The sequence below is a fragment of the Lissotriton vulgaris genome, chromosome 3_1 (genome assembly GCF_964263255.1).
Source record: "Lissotriton vulgaris chromosome 3_1, aLisVul1.2, whole genome shotgun sequence".
Taxonomy (NCBI): Eukaryota; Metazoa; Chordata; class Amphibia; order Caudata; family Salamandridae; genus Lissotriton; species Lissotriton vulgaris.
Genome location: NC_141689.1, coordinates 1,525,870,107 through 1,525,894,726, shown reverse-complemented (window position 1 = coordinate 1,525,894,726; position 24,620 = coordinate 1,525,870,107).

The following is a 24,620-nucleotide window of genomic DNA, read 5'->3' as shown; positions in this document are numbered from 1 at the left end:
GTTTTGTCCCTATTCAGTCTGAGACAGTTATTGGCCATCCAACCTGCCAGATCTTGGAGGCAGCATGTAAATCTGCTGGCTGTGTAAGAGCCACAACCAGCTGCGTATCGTCGGCATACGTCACCAGCTCCACGACATACTGCTCAGTAATTGAGGCCACTGGCGCCACGTAAAGATTGAACAGGGTAGGACTAAGACTGGAGCCCTAAGGGACCCCTTGCTTTAGGTCAAAAGCCTCAGACCTATGTAAACCCCGCTCAACATAGAAGCTGTGGTCTTGGAGAAAAGATTCCATCCATGCTGCCCCACCGGGCACCACTCCTGAACTAAGGTTCTGTGTGGATTACAGGGGACTACATTCTGTGACAAAGACTGATGCTCATCCAATCCCTAGGGCGGATGAGCTCATTGACCGGCTGGGAGCTGCCCAATATCTAAGTACTTTTGACCTCACATCAGGGTACTGGCAGATCTCCCTTACAGATGGAGCAAGGGAAAGGTCAGCCTTCTCCATGCCTGAGGGCCACTACCAGTTCTGTGTGATGCCCTTCGGGCTCAAGAATGCCCCTGCCACGTTTCAGCGGCTGGTGAACCAGGTCCTCTCTGGGATGGAGGCCTTTTCTGTTGCTTATCTTGACGACATTGCTGTCTTCAGCAGCAGTTGGGAGGACCATTTGTGGCACCTTCAGGCTGTTCTCCAAGCCCTGAGACAGGCTGGTTTGACGATCAAGGCCAGCAAATGTCAGATTGGGCAGGGGTCAGTAGTGTACCTAGGTCACTTGGTGGGCAGGGGAACAGTGCAGCCCCTCCAGGCTACGATTGAGACTATCATGGCCTGGGAGCCCCCCAAGACCCAAACTGAAGTCCGAGCTTTCCTGGGCCTAACAGGATACTACCGTCGCTTTGTCAAAGGTTATGGCGCGATTGTGGCTCCTTTGACTGATCTTACATCAAAGAAACAACCTCGACGGGTAGTCTGGACTGAGGCATGTCAACGAGCTTTTGACACCCTAAAGCAAGCAATGTGTGCGGCACCTGACTTAAAGGCCCCTGATTTCTCCAAGGAGTTTATTGTCCAAACGGATGCATCAGAGCATGGCGTTGGGGCAGTGTTATCGCAACTCAATGAAGAGGGTCTGGACCAACGTGTTGTTTTCCTATCAAGGAGACTGCTCCCCCGGTAACAGAAGTGGAGTGCGATTGAGCGGGAAGCCTTTGCGGTGGTATGGGCTCTGAAGAAGCTGCGGCCATACCTGTTTGGCTCGCACTTCCTGGTACAGACTGACCACCGGCCTCTTCGTTGGCTGATGCAGATGGAGGGCGAGAATCCCAAGTTGTTGAGATGGTCCATCTCCCTACAGGGAATGGACTTCAGGGTGAAACATCGACCTGGAGTGGACCACGCCAACACAGACGGTCTCTCAAGGTACTTCCGCCTTAGTGAAGAGAACTCTCAAGGGGTTGGGTAGTTCTCCCCACTTTCAGCTGGGGGGGCGCGTGTTAGACCTGACAGCCCTTTGGGTGGTCCCTCCTAATTTTTTTACCCCCTTTTCTGCCTTCTCATTCTTTTTCTTTTTGTCCACCACATTTTTATTTGGTGTTGTCCATAGGTCTCTGGGCGCTCCATGATGACTAATTTATCATGAAGCGCGGGTGCTTCTCTAAAATGGTGGAAGAATAGGAGATCCTGCCAAAATGGTGGCCTGCCAACTGCCAAGTTTTTACCTCATTGCTTGGTGCCATAGAGGGACAAGAGAGGTTCTAGAACCTTCTGGTCCACTCTGGACACTCTGGGCCCAGGTTATAAAAGGTGGAATGTTGGGCGGACATTTTAGTGTGTTCTGAGAGAGGGTCCAGTCAGGAGTTTAGGCTGCTGGGCAGAGAGGTTAGTGCACTGTGGGAAGGTCTGACTGTTCCCTGGGGTTGCTACCCCTCACTGCTGACGCTACCCCCTGTGCGTTGACCTAACCCTGCTGTCCTCAGCTTGGGGATGTTGCATCATCCTCCCTTTATCGCCCCAGTGAGAGAAATCCTAGTTTGGCACTGGGGTGTGAGGGCATTCAAACTGACAGGAGGGAGGTGAGTGCTACATCCTCCTGTAGGGGACTGGGTCCACTTTAATTTACCCTTGTCTCTGCTGAATTGCCTCCCGGTGCCCTTGGGTTGCCAGACTCCTTTCTACCCTGACAGAACGCCCTAGAACTGGCCCTACAGTGCGGGTCCTAAGACTGCCACAGACCCTGGTTTGGCTACCACGTACTTGATCTTGCTGCCGCAGGCCTGTTTGGAGCCCCTGTAGTGGGGTTGGTTCTGCCTGAGGCCGGAACTGGTGGTGCCTGGGTTCCCGGACAGGTGTGCAAGAGAGAAGTGGAGAGGGAGCTGCCAGCCGCTAAAGCTCCTCTACCGCTGAGGTGGATCGGCGCGGGAGAGAGAAGTGCCGCATTCCCCGTGAGAAGGAGGTCGGGAACGAGATTGAGCGAAGTCCCGCCCAGCGCTGACAGGAAAGAGCGCAGGGAGGTGGTACGGACTCACAGGAGGCCAGACCCCGGGGAGGTTCCTTCCTCATCGGAGAGCGGAAGGGAGGGACACCAGGAGCAGGGCATGCCAATCGGAATCAGTGGGAATTCCCCTCCGTGAGCCAGCCGCTAAGGGCCCTCCTAGCTGAAGAAGGCATCGGAAGTGGGAGCTCTGTATTACTGACTGCCAAAGTCATCGGGACCTACTGTTACCGCTTTAGGCAACAAGTAAGCTGGGAATTGGGCTAGTGGGAGGCCAGGCAGTGCTCACAAGACCCCTGTTGTGCTGTGAGGTGATTGGCCCCTTCAGCCTAGACAGGAAGAGTGTGAGAAGAGCCCGGGGAGCTAAACTAACAGAACTAAACTGCCCGGGGAAGTTATTGTCTGTCAGAACTAAGAACTCAGGAACCACACCAGCATGACTTGGGCTAATCTGAGACTAGTACTCAACAAGTCAATCGATGTAGGGCATGTTGTTGTGCTGAGATAAATGTGAAGCCATGATTCTTTGAGAGGAAAAAGCCCCCCCCCCAATGTTATTAACTTAATTCATGATCTGCCCTCATTAAGTGGGTAATTCCTCCACCAATTCTATACCTGTATGGATTGCTGAACTGAACTATTACCTTAAATGAATGTAGAATGGATTTAATGTATAAATGATTTACTGTTTTGGTCTGCAGACAGCATACTAGGCATTCAGCTGTTTGATTCCTTTATCAAGGCACCAGTGCTGCAGAATTACCACTAGTACTTGTTTTCTTTCTGATGGGTAATGTAACAAATTTATTTTTACATCTAATCTACGTTCTGATACTATGAGTAAAAAGAAGAATTGCTTATGAAATGTGATCCTATGCTTCAACATGTGTTTACAAGTGCAGGTGTATCAGGAGTAATGCCTAAATGTGATTTAATCAATTGTGTGCAACTGATAAACTAACTTAAGGAAAGATAAAGCTTTTCTAACTTTTTTATAAATACGGTGTAGTGTCATTTTTTAGTGGAAGTACCCTGAGCTACTGTATTGAGTGTGACGCAAGTGCAACAAGTCGCCTCAGAGTTAGACCTCACCACTTGAGACAGGCTACCCTAGGTGGACCGGTAACCCCTGGTCCAACAGCGGTCACAAAACATTCTCATTTTACCACCAACTTAAAGTTGATGGTAACCCATTCGCAAATAGGAAGAGGCACCCAGGGGAGCCCTTCTCCTTAGTGACTGTTTTCCTTTAAGGAAAACAAGCTGCATTTTGTTTTTAAACTTGCTTTTTTTAAAAGCAAACACAGACATTGTGGTCTGCTGTCTCACTGCATGCCAGCATCCCTGTGTTTTTAGCCATTCCAAATAGGTCGCAAATTGTGACCTACCTCATGAATATTAATATGGTAGGTTATTTGCGACCCCATTCAAAATCACTACATGTGCCAGAGAGTACATACCTGTTTGCGATTTCCTAATAGCAAATCACAAAAATTCGCTATTAGTAAATCGCAAATGCAATCTATGTACATATGGCTCCACATTCCTATTGTATCTATCCAAGGCTGGTCTGCACCTCTCCTGGTCCTAGTCATAGTGATAACATCCAGCTTCACTTTTGTCCATGTCAGTAAGGTTCACAACCAGCACTTCGTATTGGGTGGCATGCAGGATTTCCGTGACATTGCTATTTGTCTGTTAAACACTGCAAGATATAGGTCACTAAGTCCATGTAGGTAATTATCCCCTCTGGATTTAGGTCTGAGGCCTTACAGATATGATTACGGTGTATGTGTTCTTATTTGCTCTACAAGAAGTGAAACATGCACCGTTACTTCCACCCATGCAATGTTTTTCACTGGACAGTCCAACACCATGTGGTAAAATCCTGCGGCGGTCATCTTGGATCTGGGTCAGTTCGATGACGCCCCAAGAAACATGCGCCGGATATGTCCCGGTGTGAGGTAGGCCGGGTGTAAATAGTTGAATTGGATATAGTGGAATCTATGGTTACGTGGGCTCTCTTTCACCTGTTATAAGGTGCAGGCTATTGTTTGTTGGTGAATTCCATACGTAGGTCCATCTCCCATCTATCTCTGGCCCCTGTATCTGGCTTGAGGTGGTGTGCCAGGAGGGTGGTGTATAGGACTGTTATCATTTTTCGTGTACCTCCATGAGAGAGCACTGTCTGCAGTGGGGCAGAAGTGAGTTGTTTTGAGTAGCCATGTCCCCATTGTGCATTAACCACATGTTGTATCGCATTGTAGGATATGAATTGGCATGCTGGTATCCCCTAAGTATCCCTTGTCTCTTAGAATGAACACAAAGTTCCTTCTGAATATAGGTCTCCTGCTAACTCCAGCCCCGCCTCCTCCCACACTTTCACATCATGATGCTGTACAACAAGTTGTTAGTTCCGCTGGGTCCGTAGGGGGAGCAATGGCAAGTATGGGAAGGGCGAGCCTCTCCTGTGAATGCATTTGTGCCAGCAGTTGCAGGCTACCTGCAACTGCTGGGCCTCACACAGTATCAATTCATGGAGCTTAGATATCCAGGTGTAGACGTGTTCTCCATTAAGTGTGCGTTTGACCTCCAGTCTCTCTGTACATCCTGTGGTTCCCAGCCAATACAGCGGCCACTGTGGTAGCTCAGCTGCATGATATAATTCATAATTAGGGGCCTCTAGTCACCCCTCTAATAATGGATGCTGTGATTTGTGCAATGTTACCCGTTTTCTCCCCTAACTCCCATATCAGATCTGATAGGAGCCCATTAGGGGCTAGATGTAGGTGGCTAAATACCAGTCAGTAAAACCGAAAGTCTTTACCGACTGGTATTTAGCCCTGTGCGATGTAGGTATTACCGAATGCCATCGGTAATAACAAATCGGTAAATGAATGGGAAACAGTTACGGATTCCTTATTTACCGATCGGTGAACACCAACAACAAAAAAATACCGAATCGGTAAATAAGGAATCTGTAAAAATTCGGAATTGCTATGTAGCAAAATTCGGTAATACTGAATTTGTCCAAATTCGGTATTAAAGAATCGTTAATTACCACTGACCCAGAGCAGGTGGTAAACAGGTGCAGTACATAAAAACAGCCCCAAAATGCATCGGAGTGAACACAATGGCGGCCCTCTACGTCATAGCAAGGCGGCTACGTTTGCGAGCAGCAGAGTGAGGTTTTGGAGACGGGAAGAGTGTGTGTACAGACTGCATGTCACACTGTTCCAATTTACTGAGCCAGAAATCCATGACAGATACAGGCTATACCCACACACCATCCTTGACCTGATACGGGACCAGGAACCATACCTGGAGCATCAGACACCAAGGGCGCACGCAATACCCACCCATGTACAGGTACTCTGTTGCTTGCACCTCCTGGCATCAGGAAGTTACCAGGGTGTGATAGCCGCAGCAGGTGGTTTGTCACAGAGCTGCCTATCCAATTTTTTCAACACCTTCCTGGACGCCATGATGGACAGAATGCATCATTACATACGCTTCCTCAGCACTCAGGCGGAGTTGCAGTAGACCAAGCTGGATTACTACCAAAAGGCACAGTTCCCACATATAATAGGCTTCATCGATGGGACCCACATACCAATCTGCCCACCAGTAGCTACAGAATACATTTACCGCAACCACAAATCCACTCACTCCATCAACGTGCAGGTGATATGTGATGCAAACTTCATCATCACTGACATTGTTGCTAAATTCCCAGGGAGTACCCACGACTCCAACATATTCAGGAACAGTGGGATCTATACACGTCTGGCTGCTGGTGAATTCGAAGAAGGATACCTACTGGGTAAATCAATGTGACACACACTGATGTATACCTTGGATTAACGTATTGGTGACACAAAATAATGGCACTTTCTTTTACATTTAGGTGACAGCGCATATGCCCTCCAGTCTTTCCTACTAACCCCATATCTCAACCCATCCACCCCAAGGGAGAGGAGATACAATGTGGCACATAAAAGCACATGCAACATTGTGGAGAGCACCTTTGGGCTGCTAAAAAGCAGATTCCGTTGCCTCCACAAAAGTGGAGGTGCACGTCAGTACCGCTCCATCATCTGCTGCAAAATAATAGCAACATGTGCAATGCTACATAACCTTGCCACAAAGAAAGGAACAGCACTGGAACTAACTGACTCTGAGGACGAGGGCAAGGACAATCCACAGCCAGAGCCCTGCGCAGCTGGTGTGGCAGCAGAACCGGATGGGAGACACAGACGGGCTGAGATAACACGCAACTATTTCTGAGTGAGTAAGGAGACATAGCCAGTTACTGTATTAGACTGATGGTGTTTAATGATCAAAGCACACCACCAAGATCAAAACTAATGTCCATACAGACATGGGTTATATCACCCATTTCATGAGTCCCATATCCTGGTTGGCTCTTTTTCCTGCCCCCACGCGCTGCACTGCCACGTTCCTTGGCCCCACTGTCTGCACTGCCAGTATGTTCTTGGCCAGCGCAGTGGCGTTCGCTGCGCCTCCTGGTCTAGGTGGGAGAGGGCGTAATGCTACTATGGCTAGTAGCCTTCTCACTGTCCCCCTCTGCTGTAGTGGCCACCTTCTCGGTTTGCAGCAGTTCCAGTGCTGAGGTCATTGTCACCATCCCCCTAGCCACATCAGTACTACAGTGTGCCATCTCCTCCTATATGGCTATTGACCCTCTGCACATGAGGGAGGTAGCAGTGGATAGCCGGTTCACCGCCTTGGTGTATGCATCAAGTCGCTGCCTCTCCCTGCGCCTAGACAGGCGGTCCTCCTCAAACTTGCTGCAGAGCTGCCTCACAGCCGACACCACATCACTCATGCCCTCAGACATGGTGTTGTTAATTGCACTGATTCCTGTTTCAATTCTGTGCATGTGCGCATTCATGTGTGACATCGCCCTTTGCATTGACCGCATCGCTCTCCATTGCAGGCGCTGAACCTTCAGCATGTTGCCTTCCAGCCCAGCGAACACACTGTCACCTAGGTCTGAGATTGGAGGACTATCTGCCCTTGCCCTGCGGCGTCTGGAGGATGTGTGGGCGCGCTCTGATGGTGTCTCAGATCTTTCCATGTTGCCGCCCTCAGCCACTGGTGACTGTTGGCCCTCTGTGCTCTCCTCCTCCTACACCTCCATCTGCTGGAGGGTGGCCACGGCATGCCTCCTGCCTGAGTGTGGTGGTGGTGTTGATTGTGACAGTGGGGATGGTGTTGGTGGTGATGGCTTTTTTTTATATAGAAACAAGGGGGACCCACAAGGTAGCTAAGGACCAAGGGTATAAGTCATTTGAAGAAAACAAAGGTCCTGAGCATATTTTTAGAGATATAAACAAATGTAATATAGAACACGATAGGTACTATATATTTCTCCTGTCCAGCCGGACCAGGAATTTATTTCGTTGGAATCACAAAATAAAATTAAATACAAAGACAACAGTTACATGTATGTCCACTTAAAAGAGTCGACGTTTTGATCCATTGCTCTGATTAGAAAGGATCCTCATCAGGACTAAAAACAAGATTATATTGCCTGGTATAAATAGTACGCCTCACTTCAGAGGATATGCACTGCTGGTTTTTTTTTTCATGCGGAGCAAGAACTAGATAGGGTCGCTCGGGCTAAGAGTCTCAAACTATTGTATGGAGGCTGACGCAAGGATTTACGCCGGTCAGCGGCGTATTTAAGGAAGCAGCTCGGTATGAGATTACACGTAGCTGCATGCGTTCTTGGGTTGATAGGAGATACGCAGAGTACTGAGCGATGTCAGGGCCCACGGGTCACGAGCGAGCGTAAATACGCCTGTGTGCTCTGTGCTGAGGTCATTGTCACCATCCCCCTCGCCACATTAGTACTACAGTGTGCCATCTCCTCCTGCATGGCTATTGACCGTCTGCACATGAGGGGGTAGCAGTGGATAGCCGGTTCACCGCCTTGGTGTATGCATCAAGTCTCTGCCTCTCCCTGCGCCTAGACAGGCGGTCCTCCTCTAACTTGCTGCAGAGCTGCCTCACAGCCGACACCACATCACTCATGCCCTCAGACATGGTGTTGTTAATTGCATTGATTCCTGTTTCAATTCTGTGCATGTGCGCATTCATGTGTGACATCTCCCTTTGCATTGACCGAATCGCTCTCCGTTGCAGGCGCTGGACCTTCAGCATGTTGCCTTCCAGCCCAGCGAACACACTGTCACCTAGGTCCGAGATTGGAGGACTAGCTGTCCTTGCCCTGCGGCGTCTGGAGGATGTGTGGGCGCACTCTGATGGTGTCTCAGATCTTTCCATGTTGCCGCCCTCAGCAACTGGTGACTGTTGGCCCTCTGTGCTCTCCTCCTCCTACACCTCCATCTGCTGGATTGTGGCCACGGCATGCCTCCTGCCTGAGTGTGGTGGTGGTGTTGATTGTGACAGTAGGGATGGTGCTGGTGGTGATGGCGGCGTTGTCTGGACCTGTGGTGATGGTGGGGATGGAGAAGTAGTTGGTGGTGGTGCAGTGGTTGTGTGCCCTGCAGGCGACCTCCTCCTCCTGTTGTCTCCCCTCTGGCGTGGGTGCCTTCCCTCTGCTCCCCTCTGCTGCACTGCGAGATGTCTCGCCTGTAATGACAGAATGTAGATATACTCACTTATCTGGCAGCATTTGCATTGCATTAAAGATTATGCCTGCCAATCACAGTGACTGTCCTCTGCTTGGTATTTGCTGTCACATGCTTTTGGGTTTGCTAGACTGACTGTTCTGAACATGTGTTTCTTATGACTACATCTCCCATGATGCATTGCAGTTTATGAGTAAAACATGGACTGGAGTGGGAGTCCCTATGCCTCTCTGGGGATTGGGGTTGGGGAGGGGGAAGCACAGCATGCTGGGCATGCATATTACCTTGTTTACTGCCAGCTCTGGCAGAGCTGTCTGCGTCGCCAACGCCACTCACACTCTCCGGCTCGAGGGTGGACTCTACCATGAGCTCCAGAGCTGTTGGTGCAGGTGCTCTGCTACTCCCTCCACCAGTTTTGCTGGCCTGCCTCTGCCTCTCTGCAATCCTTACCTTCGCTGTCTTTCTCAGGTCCATACCACCTTTTCTTAATGTCCTCAATGGAGCGCTGGGTGACCACAATGGCATTTATCTTGCTCTGGATCCCAAGCCAGATCTGTCTCTTCTGAGACTCTGGCACATGGAGGGACTGCTTGCCAAAAAGCTTCTCATGGTCCTTGCTGACGTCTTCAATGTGGACCTCCAGCTCCTTCTCACTGAACTTCATCTTCCTTTTTCTTTCTGCTCCTTCCTTCTCTCTCTCTCCTGGTTTCCCATTTTCCAACGTTTGGTTTTTTTTGGTAAAAAAGAGAGGCTGTGTTGCTCCTGGCTCCTCTGCCCAGCTACCTGCCTCACAGTCAGCTCCAGGTTCAGTGCAGCTGCCTAGTTGTGTCCACTTCTTGTTTGGGAGGTAATTGGGATGCACAGGATTGGCTGATTCATCAAATTCCGATTTTTTTTAATTACCGAATCAGTATTTACCGATTCGGTGTTGGATTTAGTATTTACGAATCGGTATTGGGGTTTCGGAATTTTTTTAATTTTACCGATACCTTCCGATTCGCTATTTTTATACCGATTATTACTGATTCGGTCATTTTTACCGAATCTTTACGTACATCAGAAATACCGATTCCTTAATACCAAATCGGTAAAATTCGGTATTAAGGAATCGGTATTTCACGTTTACCTACATCTGGCCCGTAGTTCTTTGAAAAAGTGGGCAGGCGGTATTACCAAAAGGACAGGCAATAAGTACCATAACATCTGTGATGTCAACATTTTGGTTATCGCTACACAATCATGGGGGACAGCAGTAGTTAAGTCCAGAAGGCTAATGATCTGTCAGTCGAGCTAAGCGCCTTGTGCCAATGGGAATAATCTGGATTTAGTCCAATTGAGCCTAAGGCCTGAAAAGTCTCCCAGCCTATATATGGTTTCATCAGTTTTGGGGGGGTCTTGTAAGTAAATTAGGGCATCATCCGCATTTAAGGACACTATGTGCTATCCATCAGAGGTCGATTTTCCCTCTTTCTGGGCTTTCTCGCTTAGCCTGCATGCTAGTGGATCAATGGCAAGAGCAAAAAGCAGTGGTGAGAGTGGGCATCATTGTCGATGCCTCTATGTTATTCAAAGGGATCTGAGATCATCTGCCCTGTATTGACTCTGGTGATCAGTAGTTTATAAAGTGTTATTATCCAACTGCGGAAACTCAGGCCTATTCCCATCCATTCTAAGACCGCTTGTAAGTATTTCCGTCCGCAGTTATCAAACGCTTTTTCTATAAGAATGATACTCCTAGGTGGCCTTCAATCCCCTCTGGGCAAGCCCTTGTTAGTCCCAACAAACAACGGATATTAAAGAAGGTATTACGCTTCGTTATGAATCCATTTTGATCTGATTGAGGTATTTGGTGTCGCTTACAAGGATGAGGATGTTGAGGGTGTCGATTTTGTATTTTTGGTATGGAACTTGTTTTTATTGTCTGTGTAAAGATTTTAGTAGTTATTAATTTTTTTTGTTCTAATTTAGCATTTTTAGTTCGATAGTGGGATGTGGGTTTATAGGGGAATAGGGTGGGAAGGTATTTAATTGCCTCAAATTGTAAAGCGCTCTGATATCCTTCGGGATCAAGTTCGCGCTATATAAAGCATTGTAAATAAATAAATAAATAAATGTACCCATCCACTGATTACAGGGATCAGCCTGTTGTCAAGAAATTTCCCCAATATTTGATAGCCTAGATTTAGCAGCATCTGCACATTCAGGGATCAACCGGAGGCTGCACACATAATGGGGCCCTGCTGGGGACCCTCAAACTCACTTTCCAACATGGTTTTCAAGTCGGACAGGCCGGCATAGAAACCATGTCGGAATTCGTGCATCGCAATCCCAAGGCCCGCCCTTTGGGATTACGAGCCTGTTCCGACTGGCTGATCGTCACCTTGAGCCCATCGGGAGCCAGCTGGAATGACCGTCTGGTTTACTTTCCTCCTGCCTAGATTGTAATTAGGCAATTGAAAAGTAAACCGAGGGGGGGATTAGGATGCAGCCCTGAAGGCTCCGTCCGTCGGTCGGAGCCTTTACTTGCTGCATCGTAATTGACCCCTTAATAGTGTAAATAGTGAAAAGAAATCAAATTAGTCTCCAACAAACCACTCAAATTTAACATAAAAGCTGTTGAAAATAGAAGCACTTATCCAATTAACAAACAGTATAAAAAGGCCAGAAAAACGGCCAATGCTTGAAAAACATAAGAAATACAGCAGGACAGTGTCTCTCTGCCAGACTGAAAAGCAAAAGAAAACTGCAACACTACAATAAACCAATAAATACTACAAAGTAATGTTGACAATCATTGAACTATAACAAAATTAATTAATAAGTCAAGGTGTCCTATGATAACAAGTAATTAAGACTATGCAACATGGTTATTTCTCCAAATTATGAGTGCATCCTCATTAAGGAAGAAAAAAACATTAAAAAAGAAAATAATATAAAAATACATACATTCCATTACTCAAAAATTGAAAATACCACTTCAAATGTGAGTATAGTAACCAAAGTACAAAACTAAAATTAAACTTAAAATAGTATAACGTATTAAAACACTTGGAAAAAAACCTAACTAAACCTTAGATTAAAAAATAAATCAACATAACTAACAAATTGCTGTTCTCAACAGACTGCAACAAAAAAAGGATGCCAGAAACAACATCAAACCATCCTACAAAAGCAAACTTCTACAACTAAAATGATGTAAAGGCAACATGCAGGGTGTCAGTTAAAATGTGCATCTGCATTGTAAAAATGTTAAAATTACTACATCATCTGCTTAAAAAATATATATTATTTTAATTTCTATACTCTAAATCCCAAAGATAAAATGTTAGAAAAATCAAGGTACCTCAAATTCCACAAAGGGAAGCTGTTATTAAAATATAGAGGATATACATTTATTAAGGAGAGTAAGACAATTAGCAAAACACATTGGAAATGCACCAAATATTATTCAAATGCATGCTATGGCTGGATTACCACTGAAAATGAAATTGTTTAAAGTGTTAGGGAACATAACCATCCCCCTAATATTACTGAACTAGAAGTCGGGAATATTTTGCAGGACCTACAAAGGGCCAGCAGAAGCTCACAAGAGCCAACCGGAATGATACTTACAAATATTTTACCAAACATCCCTGAATTAGTCACCACCCAACTTCATGGCATACAAACCTTAAAATGATGAATTGCCAGAACATGTAGAACAGCAACAGAAATACCAGCAGTGCTTAAAATATATGAATATGTAGATATATGCCAAAAATTACTAATCCCACAAAAAAAGAGACCTTTTTATTATATGACAACCACGAGACATAAATAATTCTTTATGCAGCAAATAACTATTTACTAACCATAACTCAATGTAAGTCATGGATGATGGATGCCACTTTTAAGTTGTGCTCTCTAGCATTCGGTAAAATATACACAATGCATGGTCAATATCAAAATACAAACATTCCATTAGCGTGTGCACTTGGACCTAACAAACAAAGTGCAACTTATAACGAAATGCCAACACATTTAAAGCTACAAACACTAGAACTTACAAAATATCAATGATGTTGACTATAACTTATAATGTACCCGCACACTGCAATTCAGGGGTGCTACTATCACTTAAACAAGAGCATATGGTGGCACCTACAAAAGTCCACTGAGCATACAAAATGCAACTAACCTACAATTATCACACAAAAGTCACTAAACATTATGGGCCTAATTACGAGTCTGGCAGTCCAAGAACCACCAGGCTCATGAGGGCACGTCGGTGGCGATCCAGTCTAACCGCCATATCAGAATATTGGCGGTTGGACTGCCATTGCACTGCCGCAGCCACCAGGGAACTGCCATTCTCTGGCGGTGGCAAGGCGGTCAGGATCTCAGTAACAAGCTGATGGTGCAGCTGCGGCACCACTGAGTTTCAGGACTACCAGGGGTGTCATGGAGGTCTTTACTCCATGAAAAGGCTGGCGATCCTGAAACAAAGGGGGTCCTACAGCACCCCCTGTTCCCCATTTGCTTGGGGGTGCATTCAGGGGGGCAAAACATGTGCCCCTCTGTGTGACTGCACCCCAGTTCCTGCATGGCATGGACTTTAGAGTTGATGCCGTGCAGGAACTTTTTTTGGTGTTCCCTTTTGCAGTGCCCATTTTCAGAGGCACAGCCAAAAAACTTGCAATCTGGTGAACAGTAGGCACATGGGTTTTGCAGTGCGGGAGCAGGTCCTATGACTTGATAATTAAATCCCTCTATTGCCAACAGCTTGAAACTGAATTAGCTCCACTAATGGATTATTCTGAGGACACTGGATTGGTCACCTTCACCAGACAGGCCATAAACGCCAACTCAAGTATCACATTCCATGTGGAACATATATGACAACACGATGTCCCAGGAAGCAAAAACATATATAAATGAGTAGAAGGGTTGCACAATTTCTTCAAATGAACATTTGGCAGAAGCAACACCATACTTTACCAATTCATAGAAACACTTAAAAAAAACAAAGCTACCAGGACCTAAAAATGGAACAATACATAACCCAACTCAAATGAAGACTCTGCCAAAAAAACTAAACAAAATCATGAGCTGATAGCATTCAAAGTAAAACTCTTTACTAGCAACATAGATCTACCATATCTAGACTCAATAACATTAACCCTATTTTAACAGGCTACAGTAAATAACACGGCCATTCACCTCCTTAAAATACAAACACTCATATGTTATTAATATTTATTTTTGAATATTATTAAAGCAAATTCAAAATGTCAATCGGGATAAAAATATAATTAAAAAGATAAAAATGAATGCTGATAATTAAATCATACTATAATAAACATTTAAGATTATGTACATATTCAATGTAAAACAAACAACATTATTTTAACTAACAGACACTTTTCTACCAGTTATAGAAATAGACTACCATCATAACAAATTGTATATGTACACAATAAATAACAAACATAATGTCAAATAAGTTAGCATTACCCACCCTATAACACAATCATTAAAATAATATATAGCACTTATGGTTTCATAGCTGAAGTCCTGGTCAATGAAATGGTAATTCAAAAAATACAATTTCAAAAAAACTTGATTAAAAAAAAACATAAAATGCAAAAAACAAAGCAGAAAAAGTAACACAACCAATATGTGTCCAATAATCTAGGGAATCCATCCAAATCCAAAGAATTTGAAAAAAAACACTACAAGATCTAATTATCAAAGACAAAGCAAAAAAATATTTTGGTTTTAAAATAGCCAACACTTTTTCCTTGAAAAAAATGCATGTATGTTAAAGATAATGATTGAAGTCCAAAAATAAAAACCTGTAAATGAAAAACCGTATAAACCCACCCAAAAAAAACTTAAAATCCTAGTAGAAGCACAGTAAAAAACACATAAAATCAATGTGAAACACATAAAACATGCATATAAAATAAAGTTAAACATTAAGGGCCTCATTTCAATGACACCAACTCGGCCTTGGGACCTACCGACTCCCGCACGGCAATCACGACCGGTCCATTAAAATGCGACCAAACACTGTTTGGTCGCATTGCACTTTTCTTAATGGGAGCTTGTGTTAATGCCGGAAACCGGCCGTACCACAAGTTTCCATTGAGAAAATGGAGGTGCAGTTTATCCCTGCACCGCGTGGCAGATACCTCAAGGTGCCGGCCACGGGGTGTAGGGATCAACAGGACCCCATGGCCCCCAACTGGAATCCATGCACCCAAGGGGACCCTGCTGGGGGCCCCCAAAGTCGAGTCCTGACAGCCTTTCCGTGTTGGAAAGGCCGGCACGGAAAGGCTGCTGAAACCCGACATTGTAATCTCAAGGGCGGAAATGCCTGCCCTTGAGATAACAGGCGCCATTGTAATCAGCACCTTAATTTCACAATAAAGCCTACTACAATACTGTAAACTAACACATACTGCACTGAAAATACACTATAATTGCACCCCTTTAAAAAAGACTAGCCTAATTAGGTCTAAACACCTCCCACTAGTTCTAACCCATTAGAAAATATATTTAAAATAGTCTTCTCTGATCTCTGATCTGCAGAATGGCAACAGGACACAGGGACTAAAAGATCCACAAACAGCTCAAAATGACGAGGAAAGAGTACAAAATATAAGAAACTGGAAAAAATTGCAGAATTTTTTGGGGGGGTTAAAAATGACTTCTATCCTATAGCATTTCATGTTAAAAAGTGTATTTTACTTACTAACTTTTATAAAATAATAAACAACATGTTAAAAATGGTAAAACAAAACATGTTTACAAAATTGTAAACAGGATTTAAAATGCTGATAAAAATATACAACAATTGTAACAATACTTTATAATATGTTTTTAAAATATGTAGTTTAAAGAATTAAATTTTTGTTAAAACTTACTGTACAACATGTTTAAAAATATAAATAACCACACATAAAATTGTATGTAGACTACAATTTTACCATATGTGAATTACAATTGACCATATCTTAGGCCTAACCTGACGTTGTCCACCCGCATTCACTTTCCGGGTGTTTTTCCTTCCGGGCAGCCGCAATTATTCTAGGGCCGGAACTATGCCCTCCCCTCATGATGACCACCTTCTACATTTGTATTTAATATCTTTTTGGACCCTCAGAGTTCCCCCTAAGATGATGAGAACTGGTGTCTTGGTTTGACCGCAGTGGAACACGGTTCTCAGCCGTATCTGAGGCCTCTCCTGACTTTTTCCACCAGCATACTATTTCTGTGTGTTTTTCCTCCCAGGCTGCTGCAAAAGCTCTAGAGCCTGAACTATGCCCTGCTACCTGCCACCATGCCCGATTCCCAATGAGGCCGCAATTGAACGCTGTCCTGGATGTGTTGGAGGCCATTCTTGTCCTTGTTCTTGTTTGTTTCTTGTTTACCCTCCCAAACAACCAGAGCCTCAACTCTCATCCTGCCACCCTGCAGCCACAGTCAGACTACCGTCTAGCGCTGTCTTGGCCATGTTGGAGGCCATTCCTGTTCTTGTTTTTTCCTCCCGAACTGCCACAGGAGATCCAGGACCTAAATTCTCACCCTGCCACTGTGCGGAACCCAACCTCACTAGCCACTTGGAGCTGTTCCTCGGTCGCCACTCTTGATTCCCTATGAGGACTCAGTTGAACTTAGTCCAAGACCGTTATGTGATGACTAAAGGCTGCTCACCACCGTGCGGGTGCAGAAGTTCTAGACAAATTCTCATCCTCGTTGGCCATGGCCATCACTGTGTTTTGAACTTACCTTTGGATCTCCAATTACTGGATCCGCACCATCCCACCATGCTACCCGCAGCCTCCACTTATTGCCTCCGAATGTGACAGCTGTAATCCCTGGCGTTTTTTATTCCTGCCTCACCCCCAGACTTGTTTTTTCCTAAACCCGCGGTGCCCCCCCCCACCCAACTGAACATGATTGGGTCCCGCTACTAACTTTTTGACCACGTTACGTTTGCCGTCTTTGACGTACTCTTAAGTTACTCTTGTATTTGCTATTTGGTTGTTCTCATATTATTTTACTCTCTATTACCTAATATATTGACCCTTCACCCTCGCTTTCCACCTCTTTGAAGTACTCTTAAATTACACTTGTATTTACCTATTTGGTTGTCCTATTATTGTACTCTCTACTACCTAATATATTGACTCTTCACCCCTGCTTTCCACCTTTCATTATCTAACCTAGCTAGGTACTTCTCACCACTTTCCACAGGCCGTCACTGTAGTACTCTTTAGTTACTCCTGTTTCGCTGCATTGGTGTTCCCTAATTGTTATACTCTCTTCTACCTAATATATTGACACTTTACCCCCCTTTCTAAGCTTATTTTCACTACAATACTTACCCCCCCTATTTACTGATATCCTTTCTCCTCTCTACTTTACCCCCCTGTTCCTGATAGCGTCCTAACTTGTCCAGGTTCTCTCAAATATGATGTTCTCTCATTGTAATTTTTCTTAATATATGCCTACTTTGATAAACCTACCTCTCCTCCCCTCTAATCACTGACTCCACTCTCTCTTGTGTTTCTTTTCACCTGGTTTCTTCACCCACCTTCTTCTTATGTCTCATTTCTTAAATGTTTCCCCCCTCTTTCTCTTTCCCCCTAAGCCTCTTCTAACGTCCTAACATGACCCCCCTCCCCCCGGCAATCTCGTCCTCACTCCTCCTGACCCTGCCCTCTACAGACATGGCTCCAAATTCTGGAACATCTTATATCCCTCAAATCTTTCCAAAAACACAAAACAAACCTTAAACACAAATTATTGATTTGTTACCCCGAAACTTTAATTGTTGAGACCTACCATAGCCTCTCCTACCTCATAAAAACAAACTTTATCTTCTACTCCAAATGGAAAAGTATTTTTCTCCTCCATATAACAGTCGCCAAACCAATCAAAATCCCAAATGGATTCAAATTATCTACAGCCCCATCTGCTGCCTTCCCCTGTGAAATTGACATTTCTATATTTAAAACCGGTAATATCCTGATTCAAGCATCTGAACTCCACCTCAACATCTTTGACCACCATTTCGGAATCCTGGCAGACCATCTATCCAATCCAGTCTCCAACCCCTCTTCTCCATTGTCTGGTACCCTTCAGGTGCCCCCCTCCCCCTGGCTCCACCCCCCCAGACATCCCAACCACTCACACAGTCATCCAAACTCACTCTTTATCTAACAACCGACACCCTTACCCCTCTCACTACCCCTAATCTCTCTTCTACTTCTCGATCCCCTCACCCAGCAACTCTGACTTTTCCCCCACTGCGCCAATATCTCCCTCTCTGAACAGCTCTCTCTCCCCTTAAACCGATATAATTACTTCTCTACTCCCTCCCCTATAACCTCCAACTCAACCCCCCTGCGCCAATATCTCCCTCTCGGAACTCCACTCTCCCCCCTCAAACTGATGTTACTTCCCCCTGCATCCCTCACTCTTTCATCTCAGCTCCCACCATATGGCCTGACTATATGATTGACCCTTTTTATTCCATGTCCAACAACCCGAACACTCCTCTAACTCCCCCTCCGGGCATCTCCCCCTTCCACACTTCAGACTCTCTTCCCTGCCCGACACGGAACCCTCTCTTTAGCCCCCCTCTTTTTCAACTGAGCTCCCCCTCAATCTTATTGCTCTTACACTATCTAACATCGAACGTCATCTCTCAACCATGAAGACAAAACTAACACGACTCAGAGATGATTTCAATGCCATTAACGCCAGGACCTTCCTAAATCATAGTGATCCCACCTGCTCTGGCTCCCTCAGCATCCCCAAACCTAAGCACTGGAAAACCACACCCCTTTGCAGACAAACACATAGGCCTTTCCGTGCTAGGAACTACCTCTCCGCTTCTGACCTTATTGACCTTTGCAACTCCTACCTACTTAAACCCTTGATAACTGAGCTTCCTCTCCCCTATTCCAGCATCCCAGTGATTCTGGGCAGAATCCCCTCATCTCCCATCTTCCCTAGACCCCCAGCTCAGCTTACCACCATTCACTCCTGCTTTCCCACCAAAGTCAACCCTAACCCCCTCTCCTGCATGCTTGTAAACTGCTGCTCGGCTGTCTGACATGCGGCTGAAATTTCTGAAACCATCCTCAGTGAAACTATCGACATTGCCTTCCTTACAGAAACCTGGCTTAATGACCACGAGATGGCCATCCTCGACTTACTGACCCCACCACCCCCCCCGGGTACACTATCATTAGGAAAGACAGACCTGACAGAAAAGGGGGTGGTCTGGCTATCATCCATAAAAATGAACTTCAACTCTCTCTTGTTAAGAACACAGACCGCTTAACCTTTGAATACCTTGGCACTGAACTCACGGTTCAGGGTTCTTCCACAATTCACCTACATAACAACTACCACCCTCCGGGTGATCCTCTTCCATTTACTGAGGAACTATTTGACCTACTTACACAATCCTCACTTTTCAACTCGAAAAATATCTTCTTAGGAGATTTCTACATCCACTGGAGCAATCATGATGATCACACAGTCAGAAACCTCACCAATCTTCTTGAGATCAATTACCTTATTCAACTATGTCACACTCCCACCTATACCAAAGATGCCAATGAACTCACTGAGCTTTTCAATAAGACCGTTAATGATGTTGTAGACCTATTAGCCCCTCCCAAACTAAAAAAGAAATATTCCATCCAAATCTTGGTTCAACTCAGATCTCAATAACGAAAGACGCTCACTTAGAACGACCGAAAGAACATGGAGACAACACCCCTCCCATCTCGCCCTGCTCCGATGCGCTAGATCTTCTTAAAAGAAACACATTTTCAATCAAAAAGCAACCTTCTGCCAACTCAACTTGATTGTGCCAAAAATAGACCCAGAGAATTCTTTAACATTGCTCAAAATCAAACATCTTCTGCCCCCCTTAAGCTGATGGCCTCAACTGACAGATGTGAAGAAATTGCTAACTTCTTCGCAGATAAAATAGCCAAAATGCACCAATCCTTCCACCTAACTCAAGTCCCACCCAACCACCAATTTGCAGCAGACATTACCTTAGACATTCCTTCCCTGTTCACTCTACCTCCTGATTCTTTTCTCTCACTGAAACGTTACAACCCCTCCTAAATCTAGCTTTCCCAATTTACAGCCGAAAAAAAATGCTTGCTGATCTTTTTTCCACCCCGTGACCGAGCTCGAAGTCTTTAACATCATTGCAAAACTAAAGCCGACCTCCCACACCAAAGACCCTCTCCCCTCTAACCTTGTCCAAGATCTAAACCACATCATTACCCCCTACACTGGACTACTATCATCAACACCTCCCTCTCCACAGGATGTGTCCCTGACTCCCTCCAACTCGGACAAATCACTCCTATTCCTAAAAATCACTCTGCTGAGCATAACGACCCGAACAATCTCCGCCCTATCTCTAACCTCCCACTTCTTTCCAAAGCACTGGAAAAATGTGCTTTGCTCCAACTGGATAAACACATTAACAATTTCAATTTACTTGACTCCTTGCAATCCGGCTTCAGAAAAGGCTGCAGCACTGAAACCCCCATGCTTAATATAGTTGATGACATCCATTGTTCCCTTGACAATGGCGAGTCCTGCCTACTCATTCTCCTCGACCTCTCTGCAGTCTTTGATACTGTCAACTACAATTCCCTACTTAACAAGCTCAAAACTCGCTTTGGCCTTGAAGGTCCTGTCTTCAAACGGTTTGCCTCTTATCTCGAACACAGAACACAACAAATCAAAATTAATGACTGCCTCTCAAACCCTTCACCTGTCCCCCTTGGCGTCCCTCAATGCTCTATTCTCTCCCCCTCTCTCCTTAACCTCTTTATGGAACCCCTTACCCTCATTCTGAAACAAGCTGGAATCAATTATCACCTCTATGCTGATAACACCCAACTTTACTGTAAGATTAGGTCCCACTCTGACGTTCTTCATCTTAACAATACTCTGAGCAAGATACAATCCTAGTTCTACTCTAATCATCTCAAACTTAACCCAAAAAAACTGAAATCATCTTCATCTCCCCAAAAAACAACTCTCTGACCTTAAAGCCCTCAACTGTTCGCTCTCCTTATCAAATTCAGTGAAATCACTTGGTATCACCATTGACAATAACCTAACTCTCAACGACCACATAAAAAATTCAGCTAAAGGAGCTCTCTTCAACCTCTGGATCTCTGACCTTAAAGCCCTCAACTGTTCGCTCTCCTTATCAAATTCAGTGAAATCACTTGGTATCACCATTGACAATAACCTAACTCTCAACGACCACATAAAAAATTCAGCTAAAGGAGCTCTCTTCAACCTCTGTCATCTCAAAAAAATCCAAACCCTTTATTCCCTCTAAAGACTTCAAATGGATTCTCCAGTCACTAGTACTCTAAAAAATTGACTATGGTAACGGTATCCTCACAGGAACCCTCAAAGTACACCTAGCCCCCCTCAGATCTGTGCTCCACTTAGAGGCCAGGCTAATCACCGACTATAAACGTTTTGACCACATCTCCCCAGCCCTGAAGGCCCTTAGGTGGCTACCCGGTGAAGGTAGATCCTCCTACAAGACAGCATGCATTACGCATAAATCTCTCTACCAAAATACCCCGGCATACCTCACAAACAACCTCAAAATAGCGGGCTGCTCCAGACCGATGAGAAGCACCAATACTCTCCTCCTTGTCCCCCCTTTGTTAAAAAAAGAATACCACACAATCACGCTCCTCCTCCGGAAAGGCCCTGAACATCTGAAATGTTCTACCCAAGGCCCTGCGATGTAACCCCTCCTACCTCAGCTTTAAAAAAGAACGTAAACATCACTTTCTCATCAAGTATTGGGCTCTAAGGCTAGGCATAGCTTCATGCTAGTTACAAAGCGACCCCCCTTCATTCGCAGTATGGCGGACCCGGTTTCTTTTTATCTATAATATTGAATATAGTTTGTATGCACTGAAATGAAGGCGGAAAAGAGCATTGGGACAACTAATCTGGGGTCCGGTTAGAACATATATGGATGTAGAAGACTGATTATTTCTGATCATTTCAGATTTTCACTGCACCGTGATTCATACTCTTTCTTTTCTATTACTACTATGCTGTATTTTTGCTCATATAATGTTACAATGTGTGAAATAGCGGAATTCCCCTGCATTTAAGTTCTGATTCGATTCTTGTTTTGTTTTAATTTTTACAATGTATTGTATTGTACACTGTTCTCGCAACCCCACAATTGTAAGATGAGAAGTTTTGTGTTTGATATGTGCTTATGATCTATATCTCAATAAAAATATTTTAAAAAATAAAATAAAATAAAAAGTATTGGGCTCTATAATACCCGCCTCTGATCCTATACTCTACTTCCCCGTCATGATTTTCCCCTTTTTCTCATTACTATCTTCTCACCTTTCCCCCCTCTATTTAGTTTTCTCCCTGTGTCTGTCTCTCCCTACTCCCTCTCTCCCCTCTCTCCCATCTACTACCCTCACCACTCTCCTCCAAAAATATGACTACATTACCTCCTCGACCCCAATTTTGATTCTTACCCACCTATTCTTATCTAATCATGCCTCTCTCCATTCCAGCCCAAAATCTTTTTTCTCCTGCCTTCACTCTTTACCAAAATTTTCCTGCGCTTCTTGTTACTCTTATGATTGTGAAGTAAAAAATATATTTTTCTTGCAAATAAAAACATTCCAAAGACTTGTAATTATTGAAACAGAATGCTCAGTAAAAATGGCATATTTTAAAAGAGCTATTTAGAAAATGTTTTAACAAGAAAATATTAAAAGATTATATTTTATAAAAACTAGATAATATATCAAACAAACAATTTATAGTATACTTTACAATACCTTTTTCATGTAAACAATAAAAAATACAAACAATTTATTGATATCACATTCACTATTCCCAATTTAAACTTAGCCACAGTGGAGAAGGTGTTATAGTTTGTGAAAAGTCGAATTTACTACTTCCACTCCGCGAAAGAATATAACTTCTTAAAACATCATGCGGGGCTCCAGAAGAGACAAGTGACCATTTATAAAAAACCAACAGGCGATCGAAGCGCGCTGAATATTGTAATCAATAACTCAGGCAATGACTCTTCATGGGGTAACTGGTCGTTATACAACACCCCCGAGGGGGAAAGCATTGAAAGAAATACCATGGATACAGAGGATGAAGGCGGTATGAGCGACGTCGAATAGGATGGAGGGGGTTCGCAAGAACTAGGTCTCTTATCTTGGAATGTAAATGGGCTAGGCAATGATCAAAAATGGGAATATATAAAGGAAACTATAATTAAGGTAGACATTGCCTGCCTACAAGAGACCTGGTTATGCGATGATACCCCAACTTTGGTTGGTTATGCCCAGATTAACCACCCCGCCATAAAGAAAAACCGCGGGAGGCCGTCTGGGGGCCTGCTGACATTGGTATCAACAAAAGTATTGAGGGAAATAAAACTGTTGAAAACAAATTGTAAATGGGTCCAAGCAAGTAGGATTGAACTTATGACGGTGGATCAAAGTTACAAAATGTTGATTTTAGTAAACGTATACATGCAGTGGGAAAATGGGGAGGAGTATGTAAGGGAAATGAGATTTTTTAAAAAGGATATAGATAGTATTTTAGAAAATTATCCAGCAGATACAGTAATGATTCTGGGGGACTTCAACCACAAACTGAACCCAAAAAAGGTTGACATTTGGAATAGGGAACAGTTAGAGGCATGCGGTATAAACCCAGCAAGGTTTCCATCTGGGGAATTAGCGAGACAAGACCACGACTTAATAAATAGCCTAGGAGGCAGGGGGTTCCACTGTGTAAACGGAAGAACTGAGTCTGATACACCAGCGGGAAAAACATTTATTCCAGGGCAACAGAAGTGCCCAATTGATTATATTTTTCTACAGGCTTGGAACTTCCACCAGATTAGGCATTTCAAGGTAGAACAGAAAGAGGTGAGTGACCACAAAACCCTATACTTAGTAATAGCGGGGGGCAAGAAATTACAGCGAGAAACAGTGTCCACCCAGGTGGTTGAGTATCATAAACGAGTGACTACACGCTTAACAGAGGAATTCGTAGAAAAATTGAAGGCCATGCAAATAAAAATGGCCCCCGAAAACTATGAGAATAAAAAACTGGTATGGTTTATGGTAAAACTAGAAGAATTAGTTCAATGCCTGGAGATAAAATTAAAAGGGGACAAGCCGATAAGGGCAAAACAATCAAATCGTGGTAAAAGGTTCTCTGTGGAGTGCCAAAATAAAAAAAGGGAGATAAGAGCCGAACAAAGGAAACAAAAAAAAGAAGTTTACACAAGAGAGATATGAGTACCTAACTAAGCTGAAAAAAGAATTCAAGCAAATGGCTCTGGAAGCAAAATGGTCACACAAAGAAGAATGCTGGCAAGAACTCTTAATTGCCATAGAGAATAAAAACCTACGGCAATTCTGGCAGCTAGTAA